This window comes from Symsagittifera roscoffensis, chromosome 2 (assembly GCF_963678635.1).
Source record: "Symsagittifera roscoffensis chromosome 2, txSymRosc1.1, whole genome shotgun sequence".
Classification (NCBI taxonomy): Eukaryota; Metazoa; Xenacoelomorpha; order Acoela; family Convolutidae; genus Symsagittifera; species Symsagittifera roscoffensis.
The window spans coordinates 2,311,769-2,338,442 of record NC_087063.1 but is presented as its reverse complement, the minus strand read 5'-3'; the positions used below and the strand labels follow the sequence as shown (position 1 = coordinate 2,338,442).

The 26,674-nt window shown below is 34.6% G+C and overlaps 1 protein-coding gene and 1 long non-coding RNA gene across 2 annotated transcripts in view; one reads left to right on the top strand and one right to left on the bottom strand.

Moving 5' to 3' along the window:
- The window catches only part of LOC134840327 (C2 domain-containing protein 5-like), a 302,083-nt gene that overhangs the window by 139,217 nt on the left and 136,192 nt on the right, over positions 1 to 26,674 (bottom strand). The window lies entirely within an intron of this gene.
- Positions 1,430 to 23,913, top strand: LOC134840332 (uncharacterized). The gene is made up of 3 exons (XR_010162415.1): positions 1,430 to 1,633; positions 2,025 to 2,181; positions 23,716 to 23,913. It is a non-coding gene; the product is annotated as an uncharacterized LOC134840332 (long non-coding RNA).

Here is a 26,674-nt window from a genome sequence, read left to right as displayed (position 1 = left end):
CACAACCAAAGAAACATAAGTAAAACCACAACAAACCCAACATAAAACGTTGTCACATAACAGGACCCCTCACAAAAACCGCATGAAATCATACTCCCACACCTGGCCTAACCCACCAGGAAAGGACGTCCTGAGCATGCTCTATAGCCGGCCTAACCCACCGTGCTACATCCACGCTTTGTGACCACACCTTTATTTTTAATAAGAGCTACTCAAGGGTGAGTAACTCTTCAAAATAACCGAACTAAAACAAAAAGCTTTTGTGAAAACAACTAACTAAAATCATGATTAAAAAATATTAAACTAATAAAAGTTTTATAAAATGTAAAATCACATGATGCAATATATAGATCAGAATACAACACCAAGGACGAACATCAAAAGACAAGACGACCTCACTACACTCGAGAGAGAATGACCAACTACAATCGATATGCCACTCACAATCACAACTCAAAGGATTTAGAGTACGACTTGACTTCGCAGAAAAGGACTTCATTGAACTAGACCAATGACCACCTCGATGTTCAAGTATACGTACAGATCCGAGTAATCAGGCATCCCCTCCACGCACAATCTCCACGCCATTCCCAAGCTAGATCAGATACAAAGGAAGTTCTCCCTGAAGAACAGAAAAACCTGACATAGCCAACCATTCTGAAATCAGAATTGGTTTTGTTGCAAAGACTCAGTCGTTGTCACAAGGAGAAGCGAAAGAAAATTGTGATGTTCGCCAAATACCAACGTCCATCATCCATCCTTGAACTACAGAAGAACTGTTCTAAAAAACACTGTAAAACCCGGATGGGTGGAACCTGATCTAAACTATATTTTATGATTGGATAAATTAAATGTTTTACCAATGTAAAGTATTTAATATTAACCAATCATGATCCATCTAACTAACAACCCACTTATTTGTAAGTGCTGAAGTTACTTGTAATTTCAGCACCAGAGAGATTTGAATTTAACTTAGAAATTAGTTGGACTCTCCCGAGCACTTCAGCAGCCGCAATAAACCAGTATACCCTAGATCTATTGAGCCTAGCAGAGACTAGTTAAACAACCTGAGACTAGATAGTATAAGAGTAAGATTAGGATCGGTATTAGACTAAGAAGTTGCACGAATCTATCCGGCCGAAAATAAGATAGCGTGACGAGCAGACGGTGTACCCTATCCGAAATTACTCTATGAGTTACGCCCCAGTCCTAACTCAATATGGTTGAATATATTACTCCAATGCTTCGCGCAAAATGCCACAAATTTTTCTGTTCTGTCATGAAACGTCGATCAAAGTCGCAGCTTACTCACTTTTGCTGACTAAACTATTATTTTTTCAAGCGAGAGTCATTTTAAACAAAACTAAGAGACTACTTCTAGTCAGGCAAGCAAAAACCGGCAAACAATCACAAAAATGAACCAACAAAAGTGTTCTGTATTATCGTGTTTTGGTCTATCTGTGCTATTCTAGAATGAAAACAATGTTCAATAAGTATAAACTAATATATAAATCTACCGTTAAACTAAAAAAAACATAGCTTTTGTTTTTCACAACTTTGCAGCCACGTGTATTACAGTTAACAGAGCATTCAACACTTTCTAATCTGTGGCTGCTAGTCTTATGGTAAACAGGTAAGAAAATTTTTTGATTAGATAACCATAAACTCTTTTTCACGCTTAACTTTTCCATACAATCAAAATCAATCGAATCTAAGATTTCAATTTCAAGTAAACACCGACAGAGTTTTTAGTTTGGTTTTTGCAGGAAACTATAGTTCCAAACTTTCAAAGCTCAATTGAGCAAAATTTCATAGCTCACAAGAAATTGATTATCAAAGCTCAAACCTATTTTACCATTATTGAGATTTTCTCCATAAAAGTCTTGTTGTTTGAAGTTGAAAGTTTTTTTCTCATAGTCAAAAATCAAGAGAGCCGCAAAAATTAAAACTGGTTTTCTGGAAGAGTTATTTTTCCAGAAAATTTGATTGGTTTGATTTGAAAGTAGATTTTTTCCATGTACAAGATGGCAGAAGAAAGTGCAGCAACTGACACGTTTTTGGACGAGGCAAACAAGTTATTCGAAACATACTGCGCTGAGTGGTATAAGAAACCTGATGCAGAGAGGCGACCTCTAATGTTTCCACCAGCACCTTCACAAACATTTATCGACGTTTACAAAGGTTCTACTTAACATCTAGCAAGCCCTTGTTTTTTCAGTGATGAATAGGATACTTTTGAGCTAAGATGGTAACCCGCCCCCAGCTCTACCGGAAGCACTACCCCAACCCCACCTGAACCACTTGCCCCTGATCTGAACAACCCCCCATCGCCAACCTGAACCAACCCCCTCTTCTGAACCACCGTCTCCGCCTGAATCACTTAAAATAGTAACAAAAATCAAATTTGTGCAGAAAGAAGTTGAAATTGAACAACAAGTAACAACCAATTTTAGTTTAAAACGTAGAAAATAATCTGTGTGCGTTGAAGTTCGCATCTCAATAAAATGGAAACAAATCGATTATTAAGTAGTTTCATTGTCTTGATCTATGAACGTGAAAAATAATTAAATTTAATTGACTAGCAATCCACTTTAATAGACACGGTTTCCTTAGAAAATTTCGGTAAAATTTTCCGACGGTTTCCAGTGTCGGAAAAAAAACAATTTTTTTCTATCAGACTTTTTTAGTGCAAAAATTACTTCACATTGATTATTGATTGGTTGCAGGTGAAAAGAGAAGTTATTGGCAAAGTAGAATATTTGATATACATTTGGAACCTGATCTAAACTACATTTTATTATTTATACTTAGACATTTTACCACTGTAAAGTATTTAATATTAACCAATCACAATCCATCTAACTAACTACCCACTTATTTGTAAGTGCTGAAATTACTTGTAATTTCAGCACCAGAGAGATTTGAATTTAACTTAGAAAATAGTTGACTCTCCCGAGTACTTCCGCAGCCGCAACAATACCAGTATACTCTAGATCTATTGAGCCTAGCAGAGACTAGTTAAACACCCTGAGACTAGTAGTTATAAGAGTAAGATTAGGATCGGTATTAGACTAAGAAGTTGCACGAATCTATCCGGCCGAAAATAAGATAGCGTGACGAGCAGACGGTGTACCCTATCCGAAATTACTCTATGAGTTAGACCCCCATATCTAAACTCATCTGGTGCGACCATAAGTCTCGAACAAGACCTTAAAAAACAAATTAGCTTAGAACTAACAAAAATTAGATTAGAAATAGACTAAAACATTTTCAAAATGTTATACGATAATAATTTGATTGAATGGTCTCTACGACTAAATAGATCAAAACCGCTCTTCCGAACAATACTAGAACAACCACGTATTGGAAACAGACCTCGGACAAGAGACGACATACGAGTACGGAGAAACTCACCAAATAGTTTCATGATTGTACGGCAAAAGCCACAACAAACTTTTATATTTAGAATTATAATGGCAATGAATTTAGATTTTCATTCGCAAACATAAAGTTCTTGAAGAAAAATCTTCAATGCATCTATCAGGCGCTTAATAAATTATTATTGTTCAATAACGATTGATAAAAACATCACTAATCGTTTCTTCAACTGCAGTACTATATAAAACATATTTAAAAAATAATTTATTCAAAATAAAAAAAAAAAATTAGTAGCATGACAATAAATCGTTAGTAAACATCAATCATCTTGTTGATCCAGCTTCATCACCTAAACATAACGGCAATCATAAATCAACTAACCTCATCAAAATTAAAATTCACAAATCGTTATTTCAAAACCTTAAACTTTAAATTTCTTAAACCTAAAACTTTTAATCTTAAACCAGATCATCAAGGCTTATCCATGGATCTAACTTAAATTTCTATCTTTAATTTTAATTCTGATCACCAAGGCTTATCCTTGGATCAAAGAACAATTTTGTTCTCCCCCACCCACTTATTAAGTGTCTAACGACCTCAAACGTCGATTCACTTTCCAACCTTTTCAAAAGACCTAGGACTAATAGAAATTTTTCAAACATTAACCATTAAAATTAAGCTAAACAGTAAAGAACTTCGGTTATTCATCCTTCACTTGACCCCTCCTCTTATACGACCCAGGATAATCATAGACTTAGTAAGTTTAAAAAAGTACCTAACGAACTACTTGCGTTCTAATTAAACCTGAACCTTGTGGATCGATTTACTAATCTCCAACCCTTGAACACAATCACTACCCCTAAGTAAGATTAAGTAAGTTAACAACTTAGCTTATACTAGCCACGAGAAAGTAAAAATCATTCTTCGGAATCGATATACTTTTCTCTCCAACCCTGAATAAAAAGACCCAGGCTAAGCTAACCAAAAAATCGTAAGGACTAACAGTCTAGGATATTAAAATCACTTACAAACAACTTTGCATCCATCATCCTAAACCTTACGTCATTAAAAAATCTAGGAAATAAACAAACAATCGTCATACACAATTGTCAAATTGAAAATTAAAAATACGATGTTGTTATAACCCCGCATACACAAACAATTGAATACATTCACACAAAACGGCAAACACTAAAAAGAACAATCCTAAGAAAGCAAAGACAAATAACACAAAAAAGATTTTCAAAACACCGAAATGCATTTTCAGAATCAGAAGTCAGTAGTCTCGATGCACTATACAAAGTAGAAGACTCAATAAATCAAACTTATCCAATCCAGGACCCAGTTTATTTTTCCGATTCAGAAACCAACACAATTACATCGAAAAAAGGAAAAAACAGAATAAAAAAGAAACACAAACACAAACCAGTATTTCTATACAATTGGAGTCAACCAATCAAACACATTAATATTTATCTATTAACAGTCATCAAACGAAAAGATGAGCAACACTCAAAGTGAAGAAAGTCTAGATTACAAACACGCTTTCCCCTTCATTATAGATTCAGAAATTGATAGAGGACAAATAAAAATTTTTAAAAATTTACTCATAAATTTATTTGAACCAGGAATCAGCCCATGTAAAACAGAATTTCCAGATGTGCAAATAAAAAGACAACTAATAGATCATAATCTCAAAGATATCTCTAAAATAACACAACAATACGGTATCTACACTATAGGAATCTGTACACCAAGAAAAGATAAATATGTCATTCAAACAGACGATCTTGATCTAGAATTTTCAAAGATATTCACAGAATATATCAAAATTATACAATATCATAACTCACAAAGAGCAAATTCAGTATTCATTCACAAATGAAGTTTTTGCTATATTATATACATATATAACTATATTAGAAACAACAGAAGTTCAAAGTACATCACCGATCCAGACATCTAAACACACAAAAGTCAGAAATGAAATCACTGCATTTTCTACATTTTTAAACGCAATTCGTGAAAATTTTTATAGCAATGATGTTTCACAAATACCAAACATGATTTACAAAAAATACTAGCATGGTTTACAATCGATTATTTCACACATAATTTAGATTTAATTAGCCAAGCAAGAAAAAATTTTAGACCTCAAAGTAACAATGACGACACTGTCATTGCAGAACAATCAGATTATGTTTGGGACCCTGATTGGTCTCATCCGTTATTTATAAACATCCCAGCTGATATCTCAAGTCAAGCAATAGATACAATATCTATTCATCCAGATTTTAAAAAAATAATACCATTAACATTTGACGCAACACCTTTAAATTATAATACATTTTTACCCGATACACAAAACAACAGTTTAAACTCAACGGTAATACATAATGAAAACCTCAATGGAACTCGAAATCTTACACAACAAGATATTCAAACACAATCACACTTCATATATGAAGAAATTGTCCACACAACAGTAACAACTACGCAACAAAGTATCTCACCAATACATCCAAATTTAACAACACCAAAAAATAATAAAGTAACATCACCACAAATAACATTACAATCAACCGTAAAACCCTCAGCCACTTTTGCTCCTAAATATTCACATATGGATTATCAAACTTTTAGACCAATGACAAGACCGCCTAAACCAAGAAAGACATTCACAAGAGGTAATTTTGCAGAACACAATTATAATTATACACATCCGCCAAGAACACACCACCCCCCACGAAAAACCAATAATAATCATGTATGTTCTCACTATTGGGATAAACCAACGACAACAAACAATTCAGTAAATTTTCAACCTAATCAGCATCCTCCACAGGACCATAATGAAAATTATTCATTTTTTCAACAAAATAAAAATAAACAGCAAACACCTCATCATACGGATTATCTATCATCTGATGATGATTATTCACAACCAGATATTTTTGCACCATACACACAAGAGACCGTACACAAAGACCACGACGACCTCAATATAAAAGAATTTTTCCTGAAAACCCACTAGATGTTCAAAACCAACAACCACCACAAATGCCAAATTCATATAATACACAACCTTTTCAACCAATACAATCACAAAACCCAATGACTATGCATTCGTATCAACCGAACCAAATGCAAAATAAAATCCCATTACCATATTATCTACAGCAACATGAAATTACAAAAAAATAATTGACAAATTTTTCACAAATACCAAATGCCGCAGAATCACTACAAAAGACGATGAATCCATACCTCATGGGAGGATCGTCAATAAAATGAAACAAACCACTCATGGTATTCACAGGAACAGACCCTGAATATTCAGTAGAAGATTACCTAAACGCAGTCACAGCAAATTTAATTTTGAATATAGGACCTGAACCAATAAATACACCACTCCATCAAAATTGGATACATCAACGCACAGCGTTGATACAAACAACACTAGATGGCGCAGCACAAAAATGGTTTTCAGTACTACCTATAGAAATAAAATCAGATTGGAAAAGATTTACACAAGAATTTTCAAAAATGTTTGATTCTGAAAGAAACAAACAACATCAAAGAGTTTTATGTAATGAAATTCGCAGATTACCAAACGAAACTATAAAACAATTAGCAGTTAGAATCGAAGCACTAGTTCGAAAAGCATATTCACTTAATACACATGACTATAAGAATACAAAAATGACAGAAATTTTAATGATGACCTTAACACCACAACTAAGGAAAATTGCTTTAAAGAAAAGAGCATCTCATCCCTCCTCAATTCGAGAACCAGATCTAAATTTCAGAAACCTAGTCGATAAACTAGAACAAGCAGAAATCACAATGAAACTCGAAGAAACCGAAAGTTTGAAATTACAATATATTAATCGTATTGAAACACAAACTACGCATATTAATACAGGAATCAGATGTAGACCTATCTGAAAAAATCACTGAAATTTTAAACATCTATGAAAGAAACCCAAACTATAAAGGCAAATCATCTTTTAAGAAATGGTGTAATTATTGTCGACGATACGGACACAGTATCTCTGAATGTAGACAAAAACAGCAAGACAACCAAAATAAACCTCCAAAACACAAAGAGCCAAATAAATCATTTTATCAATACATGAAAAAAGATCAAAGTTTACCAAACAAAAACGTATACAGTAATAATAGCTCTGGAAAACCACTTCCAAACAATCAAAACTATTCTAGAAATCAATCACCATATAACTCTAGTTATAGAGGTAGATCACCCGAACAAAGAAATTCACGAAATTTCTCACAAAATAGATACAGCCGATCGAATAGTCGAAACAACTATCCACAATCAAATTCAAATTCAACACAATTTGTTTCAGCATCCAGTTCACAATCAAACAGAAATAGACATTATTCAAACAAACAATCACGAAATTCATCTTACAATAGAAATAGAAACTATTCAAATAATAGAAATAGTAACTATTCAAACAATAGAAATAGAAGTTACTCCAACAATCGTAATAATAGTTACCCAAACAGCAGATCACGAAATAACTCATACAACAGATCAAACTATCAAAGATCAAATGACAATCACCAAAACAGATCAAGAAATAACTCACAAAATCGAAATTCAAATTATAACAATCGATATAGAAATTATTCCCAATCACCTCATAGGAATAATAATCGTTATCCCGATTCTCAGTATCGACATAGAAGTAATACATCAAAACACCAAATACAAATTACTCAAGTACAAACAAATGAAAAAATAACTTCAGAGCCCCCAGGTATCGATAACACAAAAAATATCGAACTACAAGTAAATCACATAAATTGTGAATCAACAGACAGTGAAAGTGATACAGATAATAACATTTTAATTAATATGATATCTGTCGAAAACGACTATGAATCAATCACATGTGAAGAACCCTTTAGTTCACACATATATGAAAATCAATTAGAATTTCTCAATAACTACTATTTAGGACATATTAGTAATGATACACAAACCACCCAGGAAGTAAACAAAATTAACACGGAAAATTTACCTGACAAAAACAACGTACAAAGCTCAAATACAAATCACATATACCAAAATATACAAAAAGAACAGCCACGAGAAAAAATTTGGACAATCTCATTTCTCTTAGAAAGCCCCAAAAACAAAGAATTTCAACCACCAGATCTTGAAATTGATTTTTTAATCGACTCAGGCGCAGAATCAAATATCATTAATATCCCTACAAGGAATGAAATCAGGTTATTACACCCAAAATTAAAACCTTTAGAAACATCTAGTAAATTAGCAACAGCACAAGGATCAATGTTAACAAATTATGGAAAAATCCAATTATTCCTTGTTCCCACAAGAACAATGGAACAAAACAAAATTCTGAATAAACCATTCAAACAAACATTTCACATTACCGATATTAAACACAATATTATTGGCATACCATTTATAACTAAATATATACCAACAATAAATATATTAAATAGTAAATTACACATAAAGGACAAATATACAAAAATGAAGAACACAGCTTTAACATTTTTTCAAAGACTAAACAAACAACCACCATTCTTCTCCAAATTCTACCCCATTTATAATCAGGAACGAAGACACCTGAAACCACTATCAGGAACTATCTATAATTTCTCCATGAAACAAGTTCATCAATACAACAAAAGTCAAAATAAAAAACAACTCTTTATGTCAGATTTTGAATTTAGACCAATTCACAAATTTTTCAAAATCTCAATCTCTTCAATCAAATACGAAAGAAACAATAATTAAGATATTTTTTCACTCCACGTATATATTAATACACCAAATAAAGTAACATCACCCCTAGGATTATTAGGATATTGTGAAACAAACGCAACAACTTCACCTGTAAAAGAAATAGCATACAGAGTTAATAATATATTACAACTACTCGATATTTGTCAATCCACAATTCTTAATGAAGAATTATTTATAAATAATATAATAAGTAATGAAAAAAGAAATACAGACTATTTCACAAAAACTCCATATTTCAAACCTACTTTTGATATAACAAATTATACAAAAGACCAACAGAAATTTTTAACCATGTTTAATTTTCAACATTCACAAATAACACAAAATGAATTTGATAAGTTAGCACAACAGCTAATAAAATATTCATCAGTCTTTGCAACATCAAAATTTGACGTAGGAAAAGTCAGTTCATCCCTACACCTTCCGTTGAAACCAGACGCAGTCTTCAAAAAACAAAGAGCAAGCAAAGTACCAATTCACTTACACGACAAAGTCAACAGATTACTAAACATTTTAGAACAATACGAAATTATATCACCAGTTAATAACGAAGAACAACCGAAAGGCAACACATTTATCAACCCTGTTATCATTTTAGCAAAAGGCGAATCACTAAAATAGTTCTAGACGCTAGATATCTCAATTCAGTAATTGATGAATCTAAATGCAATTGGCCTATTGAACCAATACAAGTAATCTTAACAAAAAATAATGGAAAATACTTCACAACCGCAGACATGAACAGTGCTTATAACGAAATGCCATTAGACGAACAGTCACGACGCCTAACGCAATTCGTTATTGGAAATCAACAATACGAATTTAATAGATTATTCTATGGAATATCCATAGGACCAGCAGCTTTTTCAGCTTTCATGAGTAAAATTTTTCGACCACTAATACTAAAGAAAAACGCAATCACATATTTAGACGATGTGTTTATGCAATCAAAAACTAAAGACGAAATGTTCACAGTGTTAGAACAATATCATAAAATCCTTCAAAACGAAAATCTCAAAGCAGCCCCAGATAAATCACATTTCTTCTTAACACGAGTAAAATTTTTAGAACATAACATCGAACGAAACACTATTACTCCATTAAAATCACGCATTGACGCAATTCAAAAACTTCAACCACCAACAAACAAAAAAAAATCAAGAATTCCTTGGAATGTTAAATTTCTTAAGTAAATATGTTTACAAAATGCAATTATACTTAAGACCCTTTTATAACATCCTTAGAAAACAGAATAATTTTGAATGGACCACTGAACATCAAACAAGATTTGAAGAAGTTAAAAAACTTTTAACAGAACAAATATCAAACACAATTCTAGACCCAAATCAACCATTTTACGCTATGTGCGATGCATCAAATTTCGGCATCGGCACAGCATTATTACAATCACATAGTGGAAGAAATAAAATGAATCTAATATCAGCCAATTCACGAATTTTTACACAAGCCGAATTACGACTCTGCACACTAATGAGAGAGTGTACAGCTATACTTTATACACTTACAGAATATGAATTACTTGGATCAAATACTTGGATCAAAACATCCAACAGTTTTATTCACAGACCATAAACCAATTATATTTCTTTTTACACAAATGTCATACCCAAATCATAGAGTTTATAGATTTCAATTAATTCTAATGAAATTCCCAAACTTACACATAGTTTGGACTGCAGGAAAAAACCTTGCATTACCAGACACGTTAAGTAGAAATACACCACCAGAACTACTTACACGAAAAACTACAGTCAAAATACCAAAAAAATATTAAATTCTAACTCGCAAAAGACAAAAAATCACCCCGACTAGAATGTAAATACGCAGTAAAAACTGATATTGATCAATCACAAATTAATAATTTACAACATTTCCCAATCTATCTAGATTGTCAAAATAATCACTACGAAGTTGTTTTATTAGGTACATCAACATTTAAACCAATCCCACACTCACAATGGATAAAAAACAACACTCAACAAAAGAAAGTCAAACAACATTCACAGAAAAAAGACCTTTTTCCACTCATTGAAAAAGAAAATTTAACCGATAAAATAAATTTATCAGGACCACAAACAAAAGACACAAAATATACGATAAACCAAGTTTTTAACCTTCATGACCCACTTGACACAATTCCCCTATCAAAACTAGAAATTGACAATATTTTTCTCCCACCAACAGAAAAAATTACACTTGAACTTTTGAAATGATATCAAAATTTAGACCCAGTAATACGACAACTCAAAGCATGGCTCAAATATAAAACAAAACCAACAAAAGCTGATACCACAATTTTAGGAAATAAAACACTTCTCCGATATTTCCAAAAATTTAATCATACAACAATAAACGAAAATACAGATCTTTTAGAATATCAATTAGATGATTCTAAAGTCCCCTGTCTTCCCTTAAGTATGATATTAATAGCATTCAACATGTCCCATACACAAAATACAAAAGGACACTCCGGATCAGAAAAAAAAACATATTCAAATTTTACACAAATTTTTTATTTTCCGAATGCCCCAATTTGGATAAAAGTATTATGCAATGATTGTATACTATGTCAATTAAATAAACCTTATCCAAACCAGAAACAAATAGCACAAAAACAAGATTTCAAAGGAGAAAGTCTATATTTCAATCACAGAATATCATTTGACACAAAAGGACCAATTTCTCCATCTTCAGAAGGAAACTCCTACATTATGGTCATTGTTGACGCATTTACACATTATGTAGCACTAAACCCAGTACCACATTGTAACGCTTATTACGCTTACACAACACTCTACGAACACTGGATAGCAAAATTTGGACTACCAGAAATTCTAGTAACAGACAACGGTACAGAATTCAATAATAATGAAATTATCACATTATGTCATCTATACAATATCAAACTTAAACCACGTACATCTCATGCACCTTGGACAAACGGATTAGTCGAAGGTATGAATCGTTCATTGCAAGAATACCTTAGATGTATCATAAATGGAAATGACGCACGATACACAGAATGGTCAACAGATGTAAAACTATTCCCATTATCATACAATTCACAAATAACAACAACCTTAGAAATGTCACCATATGAAATGGTTTTCAACCAAAAACCAAGAAAACCAATTATGTTCACTGCAAACGCACATAAAAATGCACAAGGACATTGCAAACCAAATAAAGATTCGATATGCTATAATCTACCATTACACACACATGATGAAGATCATTTTCATCGCCCACAAATTCTCAAACTAGCCTCCGGTACACACACCGAATGGATTCTAAACAGAGATAAAAAGCACAATGAAATCTACCAAAAAGTAACAAAGAAATTGTTACAACGGCAAAACATCAATAACCAAATTAATCAACGATTTACGCCAGCTACCGATTTAAAAATAGGAACATTTGTTTTAGTACCAAATTTCCAAACACAAAAAGGAATCTCTAAAAAATTACAACCACTTCTAAAAGGACCCTACCAAATAATTGCTAAACCAACTGAAGTAACATATAAACTCATAGACACCACAAAAAAGGAAATTGTTCAACACAGAAACAATTTATTACCTTATTACCCGAAAGAATACGCTTTACGCAATTTAACCCAATTATATTCTTTCACCGGTTTGAAAGTCATTCAAAATAGCACACAAATAGAACCAGAAAAGAATGAAACTAATAAAAATCAACATACACAAATTCAAAAACAAGACAAGATTCACAAAGACGCAAACACACTAAATTCAGATAATTTACGAAAAGAAAGAAAAAATAGAAAAATGATAGAAAAAATCTTGCCACAAGAACAGAAAAAAAACCTACGCATAGAGAATCATCAAGACTTAGAAACCAACCACGTAAAGATTATGAAACATTCATCCCACAATCTAAAATATTGAAGAAAGTTGAACTTCAAAAATGAAACCTTTCTTTCCTCTTCACAAAAATCATATTTCATATACATCTCAAATAATTTGACCTTTCATATTTTCAAAATAACATGCTGCAAACAAAAGCAATAATTCTAGTTCAAATTCAACCAATGAGATTCATTTAAACTCAACCGCCTTTCCTATCTCTAACACCAACCTTTTAGCCGACAGACATTAATTTCCAGGCATATTTATAACTATAACTTTACAACCTCCAGGTCAAAAAAAAAGCAACTAGCTAAATCTTGACAACTAAAATAAACACCACAATAATATTCCAACCCTCCCCTATCTAATAACCCAAAGATCGACAATATTTTTCCAAATTTGCCCTCAAAAACCCCCCAACCAAAAATGGCAAATTAGCCTAAAGTGAAAATGAACCATGATGATTTGGCCTAAAGTACAATTATCTCAAAAATATCCCAGTTTACCCACCAAATAAAAAAAAAGTAAAGAAGACCTCCCGAGCACCATAAAATAAGCCCCCAACAATTTTTCAAGAAACTCAACCCACTTGTCAAAAAATCAATAAATAATCAGACCACACTTGAATTTAGCCCCAGAAATTCAAAAAATAATCGACAAACGAATCATTTTCTTAAATGCGTCTCTTCTCTTCAGTCACGATAATAAAAAACATAATCTTAAACTTTGTCATAAAACTTTTTCTAATTTCTAAACTTATGATAATATTTTTCATTGACGTTTTTGAACTTTTCATAATAATCTTAATAATTTTTTGTAACCTAGCTTTAATTTTTTACACCCTATTCGCACTATATTCCCATCTTTCCCTACTCATTGACCACATCCACAGGTACGATAATTTACAACCTCTTTAAATGATACGAACAATTTTTAGTAGAACAGATATTTTTCTACTCTTCATAATCTTCCTCACATTTTTATCATCTCTAAATCTGACAATATGCAAATGTATAAAAAAGGCAATAGTAACATTCGCATTAGCCACAATACTTTTAATTTTATTTATCGAAGACTATTATAAAAACCATAAATCTTCTCACTAAGTTTTTAAACCCTATACAATACACATTTCCAAAATTGCTAACCAACCACCACAAAACCCGTCTTCACCGACATCTCCCCAAGAAAACCCAACAGTACCTACAACTACCCAAAACCCCCAAACATCCACACGAATTTCATTTCAAGATAACCCATACACTTTTGAACGACACGGACGCTTATGTGAACCCCTCGAACCAGTTCAAAGACAAGCATCATTAAGTGAACCAACATATAACTTATACTCTACATTACAACAAGACTTAAATCGAATCCGACACATTAGCCAAAATCAAAATACAATCGAAGTAAATAGACAAATAAAACATCCAAGAAGAAATAGAAATTTTCAAACTCCTAGAATCACCTTTAGCATACCTCAATCTCCAACTCCATCAACTTCAGAAAATTCTAGTATAACACTACCAGATACACCAACGCTAACTCCTAATATTCAATCAGAACATCTAGGATTAACACCAACATCAGCACAAATACGTGAAAACCCTTTTAACCCACCTAACCCAAACGAACGTTTACCTTATTGGACAACACAATCCTACTCACAAGGAGAACCAAACTTAGTAAACAACCCAATAGATACTTCATCAGATACAACATTATCATCTTTACCAGAAACACTATCACTTCCATCAACACCATCCATAAGTCAAATTTCACCATCATTTTTCCCTTTAAATATTTCACACGACATTGACACTCGATACAGTGAACAATCTACAAATATACCCCTAAGATTAGACTGGAATACATTTGTAGCACCTCCTCCATTGTTAGGATAACATAACGAAAGCCACCGACTACACAGTTGGGCACTTAACAGACTACAATATAGACAAGATATCCACGAAGATATCCGAGAACATAACGTTCAAATATTAAATCAAAACAGCCTTCAACTAAAGTTTGAAATTACAGTTAAACTTAATAACATCGTACAACATCCTTATCCACTAAGCCCCTCAAATATTACAGCTCAAACACTACCACCACCATTTATAACAACGGAAGTAATATAAATACGATAGATATACAAAAACCACAATTGGATATATAACCTTTTATAACCCATACTCTGGTTTATCATCCACATGTATCTTTTAAAGATATTGACATTTCAACACATGTTTTTCCTTATATTTTCCGAACAGAATACAAATCCATCTCCTCGCACAGGACCTCAAGACTTACTAGTAACACACTATGATTGTGAAGAAAACGAACAAAAAACACTACAAAAATCTGCAATAAATCAAGTAACACAATGCGAAACAGAACCACAAGCTATAGAAACCACAAACGTAATAGCAACACTGTATTTAAAAGCCCGAGCAACGGCAGTAATAGGATATAAATTTACAGCCACATTTTCCGAAAAGAAAGTACATTGCTCACAAGTTTCTAACGGAAATAAAAATAGACTTGATCACGAATCATTTTACCAAAGCAATATAGGAAGACTTTTACATCTCAACCCCGATGATTGTAAAACCGAGCTACACAGGTTAAATCTCACAAGAAACAAACACGCAGAAAGAAAAATAGTAAATTTCCAAGTCTTCAGCGATTCAGTACGTCAAGCAGAACTTGAACGCGATCAAGGACATATACAATTAGACGAAAAATACCCATACAATGGCGCACACGGACGCTTAACTTATGATAACAAAGATAAACATTGGATAACACACATTGGAATAAATAACCCCTCAAATTGTAAAGCAGATACAAAAACTAGAGGATATCAAGAAATAATGTTTTTTGATTGGAAAATACAACTTGAAAAAATTCAACTCACACGAGAGTTAGCAGATAACACAATGATCTATCAAGGAATCCGATTACCTTGTAAAAATGATCAAGGATATTGTGACCCTACAACAAGAACCCAGGCAACAATTGTTTGGTTTCCCGAGGATACATGCACAACATTTCAAGTAGCAAAAATACACGCTCGAATGATAAAATTTCATGAAAAATATTTCATCGAATCAATCCCATACGAACAAGTGAACCCACATCACAAACGAAGTAATGATTTCAAAAATTCACACGATATAGAAAACAAATTAACACGTTTCCAAATCTACCAAGAAACAGAACTTGCATGTAAATATGCAAACCCACTCTATAAAACACAAAAATCAGAAATTCTTGTCGAATACGAACAAAGTTTCGACATGACAACTGGAAAAATCAAAATTAACCCACATGCAATAGCCAAATTTAAATACGACGGAAAACCCTATACCCCAGTAAATTTTCAAAAATATATTAACCATCCCGGTGGAAAATTAACACCAATTGACAGTAAAAGTACACGATTACAAGAATTATCACTTATGAATACAACATACTTTGGAAACATACATTATGATATTCATTTAGACATGAAATTAGACTACACAATTAGTAGAATTTTTCAAGAAATGTCACTTTCTGAATTAGAAACACTACATCAACTATGCGAATTAGAAAGAACACAAATCTTACAATCACTCGCATTAGCAGTATTAAAAATACATTACGCAGGATATTTATTATCAGGAAATAGATCAAACTTTCTTGATTACGAAGGAAACATTTTATGGTTTTATACTTGCACCAAAAAATCATCACCCTTATACGTTTTTGAAGATAAACGTTGTTACAAAAGAATACCCATATTCTACAAAAACAAAGTACATTTTGTTGATACACTCTCAAGAAGAACATATTTTTGGGATACCGCAGTCCCATGTGGATCAGAAAATCGCCACAATGTAGTACAACTAAACCCTGACGAAGATAAATACTACCTATTAACACCATACCCTACATTAACGCAATCACTAAAAATGTTTTCACCAGAAAGCATTAGAGCCATTGCTCGAAATCCAAATATAGACTTACAATCAATTGGAATTTATTCTAAATCTGATATACAACACCATATTAGAACACAACAATTCCAAGAATTACTCACACAAATGGATACCTTACAACGACAATCAATTGATCAAAATTTAGGAAAACTTGCAGAAACCGCAGGATTTGCAGGCATTTATACACAAGACTACAGCGGATATTTTAAAAGACATTAAAGATTATATATATTTAAACGGCGAAAAATACAGACCACAAGATATTTCACCCATAAATATTTTCAGTTTTGTAACCTTGAAAAACGAAATACTCGCTTTTCTAGGATGGCCCTACTACATCTTAGAAAGATTGACTATCTTATACGCTATGTTTAATTTTATTGGATTTCTTTTCTCACTACTAAAAGGAATCTATAATACATGCGCTATACACACACAAGTCAACCGTCAAGCAAGTGTAGCATGCATATTATTTGCAGGATTTTTTGGAATCTTCTCCTCATCCATTAACAAAATACTTTTAGACGCACAAATCAAAGAATATAACACGAAACTAGCCACAAGACCAAATACATACGACGAAGAACACAATAATGTAGACACGGTACCTACAGCACCACAAGTACCAGCCCTACCACATAATCATCCCTTATCTTTAGTTCCCAGAAATTTTCGAAATTTAGCAATCACAAATAACCCAAATTTTAGACCACATTCAGTACACAGCCCTATTCAGCATATAACAACAAATCACTCTCAAAATGATAATAAATATAAACAAATTATAGAACAACCCCATACCACCACTTTTCAATCTCAAAATAATCATTTTTTTAGCCCACGATGAGCCGACAAGTTGGATCCCTCCACCGCTCAAATTCCCACCCAGCAAATCTCCAAAACCCAGTTCCAATTATACCACTTTTCGCTTTCCCCCCACCTGATTTTGCAATTATTAACATACCATCTAGCACGAGTTCAGACACTAACTCAGATATTTCAGTTTTTCATACTATTTCACAATTTAACAACTCAGACCTCGAAACTCTTCATTTTTCAGAACCCCATATCAACCCTTTACATTTTTCAGAACCCCATTTTCAACCCATCAATGCCAGTCAACAACTACCATCCCTTTCCAATCCCTCTCATGCATCGCAAGTCACCCCAACATATACCCCATCCCTTTCAGACAGATCAACCATTAACTCCCCAAATTTTCCACAAATTTCCCAAGAATTAGATAATTATATTACCCTTCAACAGCAAATAATCCATCCCCATACTCTTACCATACATCACCTATCATCAATAACAACATCATCCGGCCCACCCACACCTACACCGCTATCAGATTATACTCCATCATTAGACCAATCCTCCACTTCAACAGACACATCCACTAGCACTAACCAAGCTTATCGCACTTTTAAACGAAAATTTCCAAATCACCCATTTACAACCAAACCAGGCACAGCTAAAGAATATATCGACCATCCACAACATAAAAATACTAAAACCTTTCTCCAAACTAACTTACCATCATTTCCTCAATACACCTTGAATACCCCTACTACTAATGAGGACACCAGAAATTTTGTTGACGAACACGTCTTAATGCCAACACTACATTGGACATCATACTATCACTACACTAGCCCTCTTTACCTACCGCTTTATAACACCATCACGGATAATGAACAATGCAAAAATATGTTATACAGACTAACAACAGCACTCACATCACGTCAATTCACATACGTTGGATTTAAAAAACTACTAAAAACATTCACCGCACCCCGCGCTAATGAATTCACTATCGAATATTATGATCACAACATCATACGCCCTAACCAAGCCCAATTTTTGGATGACGACCGCTTTGCTAACCCGCAACTAACAGAGAAATTTTTCATCAAAACACCATATTTATTTACCCTTAACATTTTTGATAAAAAACACGATCACATCATTTCCGAAGCCCTTATTGACACACAAGCCTATCAAAGCTTCCAAGATAAATTTAATTTATTTACACTAACCTTCCACTTTCCTACACCACAAGAACGAGATCTGCACTGCTCCCACGATATTATGTTACGCACTAAACAGACACATACTTACACATATTATCGCTTCATACAAAATCACTTTGATTTACATACACCCTCACGACAACCCCACCATCGTTTTCAATTCATCAACTCAAAGTAAACATCACCATTTTTTCTAAATTTCACTTATTGTATCAAGAAGACTAACTTCCACGGCATCCTCCGTAATTACGACCCCGTCCACCAAATGTATATATTTTGCCCCATCACAAAGACTTTCCAGGACGAAGAATCCAGACCCTTCCTCATCCCGCATGAATTCCTACAACCCATTGAAATTCCCATTCTAGAGTTCATCCATAACACTAAATATAATCATAAACTTTACAACCTAATCCAGAACACACCTCATGAATTTGCAGTAGGCACCGAAGAACTAAATATCATCAAAGCACTTCTTCCCCGAAATTTAAAGTAAGTATATTTCAATTACATTCACTATTAAACATATATTTAACTAACCATTCTTTATAATGTCATACTTCATTTTTCTAGTCTTCTCACCACCATCATCTACAAAACGAAAAAAGACAAACAAAAAATATAAACTCATTAAATTAAAACTACAAACGATTTAAAACTTATTTGCTAAAACAATTTCAATAAACTAAAACTTTCGCAAAATATAATGTCATAAAATTCATACAAATGTAATAAATTAATTTATAAATTCTTCCCCCCAAAAGCAGTAGAATTCCATATAATGAAAATTTATAATTTCAAATTTCCCCAAAATGTAGTAAAAATTCAGATTCAAACAGTAAATTTATAAATTAAGAAAGCAGTACTAACCTTTTCATTCATTCGCACAAGACTTCTATCCATACTCGCACAGCTCGCCCACGAAGAATTGTTTAAAATAATGATTTTATGTTCCAAGCTTTCAATAACAACATCTCTGACTAACGATAACAAGTTTCCAACTTTTCTTTAACCCGGTTGGAATGGAGTTATATACTATACTAAACTAACCAATGCAAATGACTAAACACCACAAATCATAAAATAACAGCATGAATAAGAAAAGAACACCAACGGTACCCAAACCGGATTAACCCAGCTTGAAACTGGATAATTTATTCTTTTGAAGACTATTATAAAGTCAACGAAAGAAATAATAAAACACAAAAAAGTCGAAAGACAAACCCAAACCAAAAACAATTTGATTTTTGAAAAAAGGACACAACCATAAGTAACATAACAAAACCCAGAAAAAACCACCATATAATGTTAACACAAAACAGGACCCCTCAAAGAAACCGCACGAAATCATACTCCCACTCCTGGCCTAACCCACCAGAGAGGACGTCCTGAGCATGCTCTATAGCCGGCCTAACCCACCGCGCTACATCCACGCTTTGTGACCACGATTTATTTTTAATAAGAGGTACTCAAGGGTGAGTAACTCTTCAAAATAACTGAACTAAAATAAAACGCTTTTGTGAAAACAATTAACCACGATCATAACTAAAAAGACAATTAACTAAAATCTATAAAATGTAAATCATAATATGCAGTATATAGATCATACACAACAGCAAAGATGAACATCCAAAGACTAGATGATCCCATCACAACCTGAACAAAGAATGGCTACCAACTACAACCGACATGCCGCACACAATCACAACTCAAAGGATTTAGAGTACGACTTGACTTCGCAGCAAAGGACTTCATTGAACCAGACCAATGACCACCTCGATGTTCAAGTATACGTACAGATCCGAGTAACAAGGCATCCCTTCCAAACACGAGCTTCACGCCATTCCTAGACGAGGTTGATCACAAACAGCTCTCCACAAATGCAAGCAAAACTGACATAGCAAAGCATTTTGGATTCTGAAATCTAAACGATTTCATTGGGGATCACATTCGTTGACAAACGACAAGAAGATAACTTCCTATCCCTAATTCCAGCGTTCTGGAACTTTTCTCTTAAAGAGAAATCAGGTCGACGGTTCTAGTCAAGGACCTCTCTTCTCCAGGGAACAGGAAAACGAAAATGATGTTCGCCACATACCAACGTTCATCATCCATCCTTCAATTGCAGAAGAAAAGAAATAGAACTCAAAAACTCTGTAAACCCCGGATGGGTGGAACCTGATCTAAACTACATTTTATTATTTATAATTTAGACATTTTACCACTGTAAAGTATTTAATATTAACCAATCACAATCCATCTAATTAACTACCCACTTATTTGTAAGTGCTGAAATTACTTGTAATTTCAGCACCAGAGAGATTTGAATTTAACTTAGAAAATAGTTGACTCTCCCGAGTACTTCCGCAGCCGCAACAATACCAGTATACTCTAGATCTATTGAGCCTAGCAGAGACTAGTTAAACACCCTGAGACTAGTAGTTATAAGAGTAAGATTAGGATCGGTATTAGACTAAGAAGTTGCACGAATCTATCCGGCCGAAAATAAGATAGCGTGACGAGCAGACGGTGTACCCTATCCGAAATTACTCTATGAGTTAGACCCCCATATCTAAACCCACATTTGTAAATTTTTGCCGGAAATATGCCACTATTTGAAAATTTCCATATCACTGTCCATATATATGAAAAATTTGATTCTAGTCAATTATAACTGGATTCTATTATTTTTATTTGAAAAAGCATTTAAATTTATTGCGAATCAAAAATAAATGATAATTTTTTTATTTTTATACAAAAAGACAATAAATGTGTGTTTTCTACGTTTTAAACTAAAGTTGGTCACTAGCCGATCATTCAAAAGTTTGTTCCGCGCAACTTTTTGTTACTGCTTTGATGTTACTCAATTTTTCAATTTTGTTCGCTTCTACATTTTTCATAAACCAACCCCCCCCCCCCCCCCCCTCACACACACACTTGAATAACTGAATCACCACCCCCTTCCACCCCCCTCCCCCCTCCACATGAACAACGGTCTCCCCCACTGGCATTATCCCCAAACTAAACCCCCCCCCCCCCCCCGATTAAACCAACAACCCGCATCTAAGACAATCCCCTCGCTAGAACCAATCCGGGTGGAGCGAGCGGGGGGAGTGGGGAGAGGTGAAATTGTTCAAACGAACAAAACTGCTCGCCTATCAGGCCAAAGCCCTGAATGTTCCGGCTGCCTATTAGCTGGCCTCGAATATAACACGAAGGGGGTTTGGTTCAGGTGAGATACATGGTTTCATTATGATTATTGCATACGCATCATACGTGCAGGTAAAGAGACAAAATCTCACGAAGAAAGTTCCAGTGAGGGAGGGATAGGTCTTACCATCAGAAAGCCATTTTCATCCCAGACATCGTTGTTAGGGAAGACGAGGGGTTGGTTCAGATATGATACATGGTTTCATCATGATTATTGCATACGCATCATACGTGCAGGTAAAGAGACAAAATCTCACGAAGAAAGTTCCAGTGAGGGAGGGTTAGGTCTTACCATCAGAAAGCCATTTTCATCCCAGACATCGTTGTTAGGGAAGACGAGGGGTTGGTTCAGATATGATACATGGTTTCATCATGATTATTGCATACGCATCATACGTGCAGGTAAAGAGACAAAATCTCACGAAGAAAGTTCCAGTGAGGGAGGGTTAGGTCTTACCATCAGAAAGCCATTTTCATCCCAGACATCGTTGTTAGGGAAGACGAGGGGTTGGTTCAGATAGGATACATGGTTTCATCATGATTATTGCATGCGCATCATACGTGCAGGTAAAGAGACAAAATCTCACGAAGAAAGTTCCAGTGAGGGAGGGTTAGGTCTTACCATCAGAAAGCCATTTTCATCCCAGACATCGTTGTTAGGGAAGACGAGGGGTTGGTTCAGATAGGATACATGGTTTCATCATGATTATTGCATGCGCATCATACGTGCAGGTAAAGAGACAAAACCTCACGAAGAAAGTTCCAGTGAGGGAGGGATAGGTCTTACCATCAGAAAGCCATTTTCATCCCAGACATCGTTGTTAGGGAAGACGAGGGGTTGGTTCAGATGTGATACATGGTTTCATCATGATTATTGCATACGCATCATACGTGCAGGTAAAGAGACAAAACCTCACGAAGAAAGTTCCAGTGAGGGAGGGATAGGTCTTACCATCAGAAAGCCATTTTCATCCCAGACATCGTTGTTAGGGAAGACGAGGGGTTGGTTTAGGTGTGATACATGTTTTCAATTTAAGTTTTTGGTTTTAGATTGAGTATTTTTAATCAATTCATACTTATTATAAAATCCATTATGATGGGTTTCGAATAAAATATAATGCAATATTTTTTGCGGGGAAAAATGGATTTAAATACATTTTCAATCTAATTTTGTTGTATGAGCGTAACATGGGTATGGATTATATATTGATATTTTAGACCACAACAGTCCATCATAATATATATATTTTTCACTTTTCTCATGAGCCGGTGGCCTCGTAATGACAGGATTGTTGTTCCGACACCAATTTTGACCAGATTACTCAGTTTTGAATGATCGTTGGGAATAATGTAATGTAAGACAACGGGGAAGTGGGCTGTTAAGTAGATCTTTGTCAAAGAATCGGACGTTGCTTCCAATGGAAAAATTAAAAGAGACAAGAAAAGCCAAGATGACTACGAAGCCGAAGTTTTAGTGTATAGAGCACTCGAACAGTTAGACGAACCTATAATAGTCTTACACGGGCTAGAATACACTCATAAACAGTTCCGAATGTGGGATTTTAACCATGACGAAAAACACTGCAGCAGTGAAACAAACAAAAAAACCCAGTTGCAGAAAGAAAGAAGTAAACAACTATGAACGTGAAAACGATTTTGTGGTGATAGGTCCCACATATATAGTTAACATTGAAGTGAAGAACTCAGAGAGTCTTCAGGCATCGGCCGGCAAACCTGTGCTAGAGAAGAATCCTCTCAGTGATGGCGAAATGAACCAACCAAAAAATCAAAAATGCAAAGATCCTATCGAGATAGCAAAAAATCAGCACAAAAAAGTAGTAAAACTTATATGCGGGATAGCGGAAAAAACTCTGGGCCAGTGTCAGCAAACCATCAATTTAATTCAACTAATGGCTTTTCCGAAACTCGAACATGGAAACACTTCCCTTGATTCTGTCGATTCGGAGGTTAAATCTGTCTTGATTAACAAGTCAGACTTACAGGACTTTAAGTCAGTTTGGAACAAAAAAGTAAAAAGCCGAAAGGTGTCAGTTGAAAACGTACCAGTTATTCTCAGCTCACTGGATAACAAAACAAGCCGCATAGTGCCACAAGTTTCCATTTATGGCGACATCGGAAAAATTCAACGAGTACTCTTTCGTTTATTTGCTATCGGAACGAGTTGCGTAGAAGACATTGAAAAAAAACAGGGAAGCGAGAAATTCCTCCCCGATTGCGTAGACAACATTGAACGAAAACTGAAAAGCAAAATAATCCTTACCGATGATTGCGTAGCTGACATTGAACAAAAACTGAAAAGCAAAATAATCCTTACCGATTGCGTAGCTATTATTGAACTAGAACTGAACAGCAAAATTAGCCTTGCCGATTGCGTAGGTGACATTGAAAGAAAACTAAAAAGCAAAATTAGCCTTGCCAATTGCGTGAACGACATTGAACGAATTCTGAAAAGCAATATTAGCCTTACCGATTGCGTAGACAAATTCGAACAAAATGTGAAAAGCAAAATTAGCCTTGCCGATTGCTTAGACGACATTAAACGTATTTTGAGAATCTATAATAGCCCTGCCGATTGCGTAGACGACAATCAACGACAATTGAAAAACAAAATAATCCTTGCTGATTGCCTTGGCGACCTTGAACGAAAAGTGAAAAGAAAAATCATTCTTGACGATTGCATAGGCGACGTTGAACGAGAAATGAAAAGCAAAATTCGCCTCGCTGATTGCGTTGTCGACATTGAACTACATCTAAAAAACAAAATTTGCTCTGAAGATTGCGTAGACCTCATTGAAAGATATCTGGGACTAAAAATCTCCCATGCCGATCGCAAATACATTGTAAAAAAACTGAAAACAAAAATTAGCCTTGCCGATTGCGTAGTCGGCATTGAACAAAAACTGGAAAGCATAACTATCTTTGCAGAGTGCGTAGGAGGCATCGAACAAAAAGTGAAAAGCCAAATTAGCCTTACTGATTGCTCAGACGACATTGGCCGAAAACTGAAAAACAAAACAAGCCTTGCCGATTGCCAAGACTACGTTGCCGATTGCCAAGACTACTTTGAACGAAAACTAAAACGCAAAATAATCCTTGCCGATTGCATAATAGATCTTGAACGAAAACTGAAAAGCAATATTAGCCTTGCCGGTTGTGTAAACTACATTGAACAAAAGCTGAAAGACAAATTAAATCTTACCGATTGCGTAGATGACTTTCAAAAACAACTGAAAAACGAAACTAGCCTTGCTGATTGCGTACACAAACTTGAACAAGAAATGGAAGACAAAATTAGAAAGGCCTTTTCTTCACGCAATTTCGACATTGACCGAAAACTGAAAAACCAATTAATCCTTGCCGATTGCATAGACAAAATTGAAGAAAAATTGAAAAGCAAATGTAGCCTTGCCGATTGCGTAGACGTCATTGAACGAAAACTGGAAAGCAAAATCAGCCTTCCCGATCGCCTAAAAATTGAAAAAAGACTGAAACGCGAAATTAGCGTTGCCGATTGCTTAGTCGGCATTGACCGAAAACTGAAAAGCCAAATAAGCCTTGCTGATTGCGTAGTCGACATTGACCGAAAACTGAGAGACGGACGTATTACTTTTGAGAGAGAAAACCGATCCTCTAACCCAAATGTATTGAAAACCAGCGATACACCTGATACACCTGATAGGGAACTTGATAAATTCATTTTGAAGGATTGCTTGGGACTGAAGTACATAACAACCGAACAATGGGAGGCGTATCAAAAAGAAAGTGACGGCTTGATCATAACAGGGGGTCCTGGTTCTGGTAAAACGCTGGTTTTATTGGCTAGAATTATTCGCCTCGCTTTGACTAGCAAGGATTCGAAGATCAAGCTGAGTGTCGGAAATCACATTGATTTAGTCAAGTACAAATCTGTATTCGAGAAGGCTGGCATAGAATCAGTGGAAGAACAATATGCGAATATGTTTGACCTCGAAAGCAAACTTATAATTGCCCACCGACCTCCTTCTGTGTCAAAATATAAGTTTGATTATGAGTTCATAGATGATTACCAAGTGCAGCCCTGTAAGAAACAAAATAAGTACGCAGAGCAAAAACCCTGTGTTTTGACAGTAGATTTGAATCAAAAACCCCAAACTACAACAGCGGAAAAGGTGTTTCAATATTGTGGCTCCTTATACGACATAGTTCAATTGAGTGCCAGTTATCGAAATACCCGTAATATTGTAACTCAACTTATCAAACTGCGCGAGCTCATTGGGCGCGTTCAAACAGAAAATCAAACCGAAGAAAAAGAAAGACTAGCACACACCCCCGCCTACGGACACTTCATTCATGGACCCC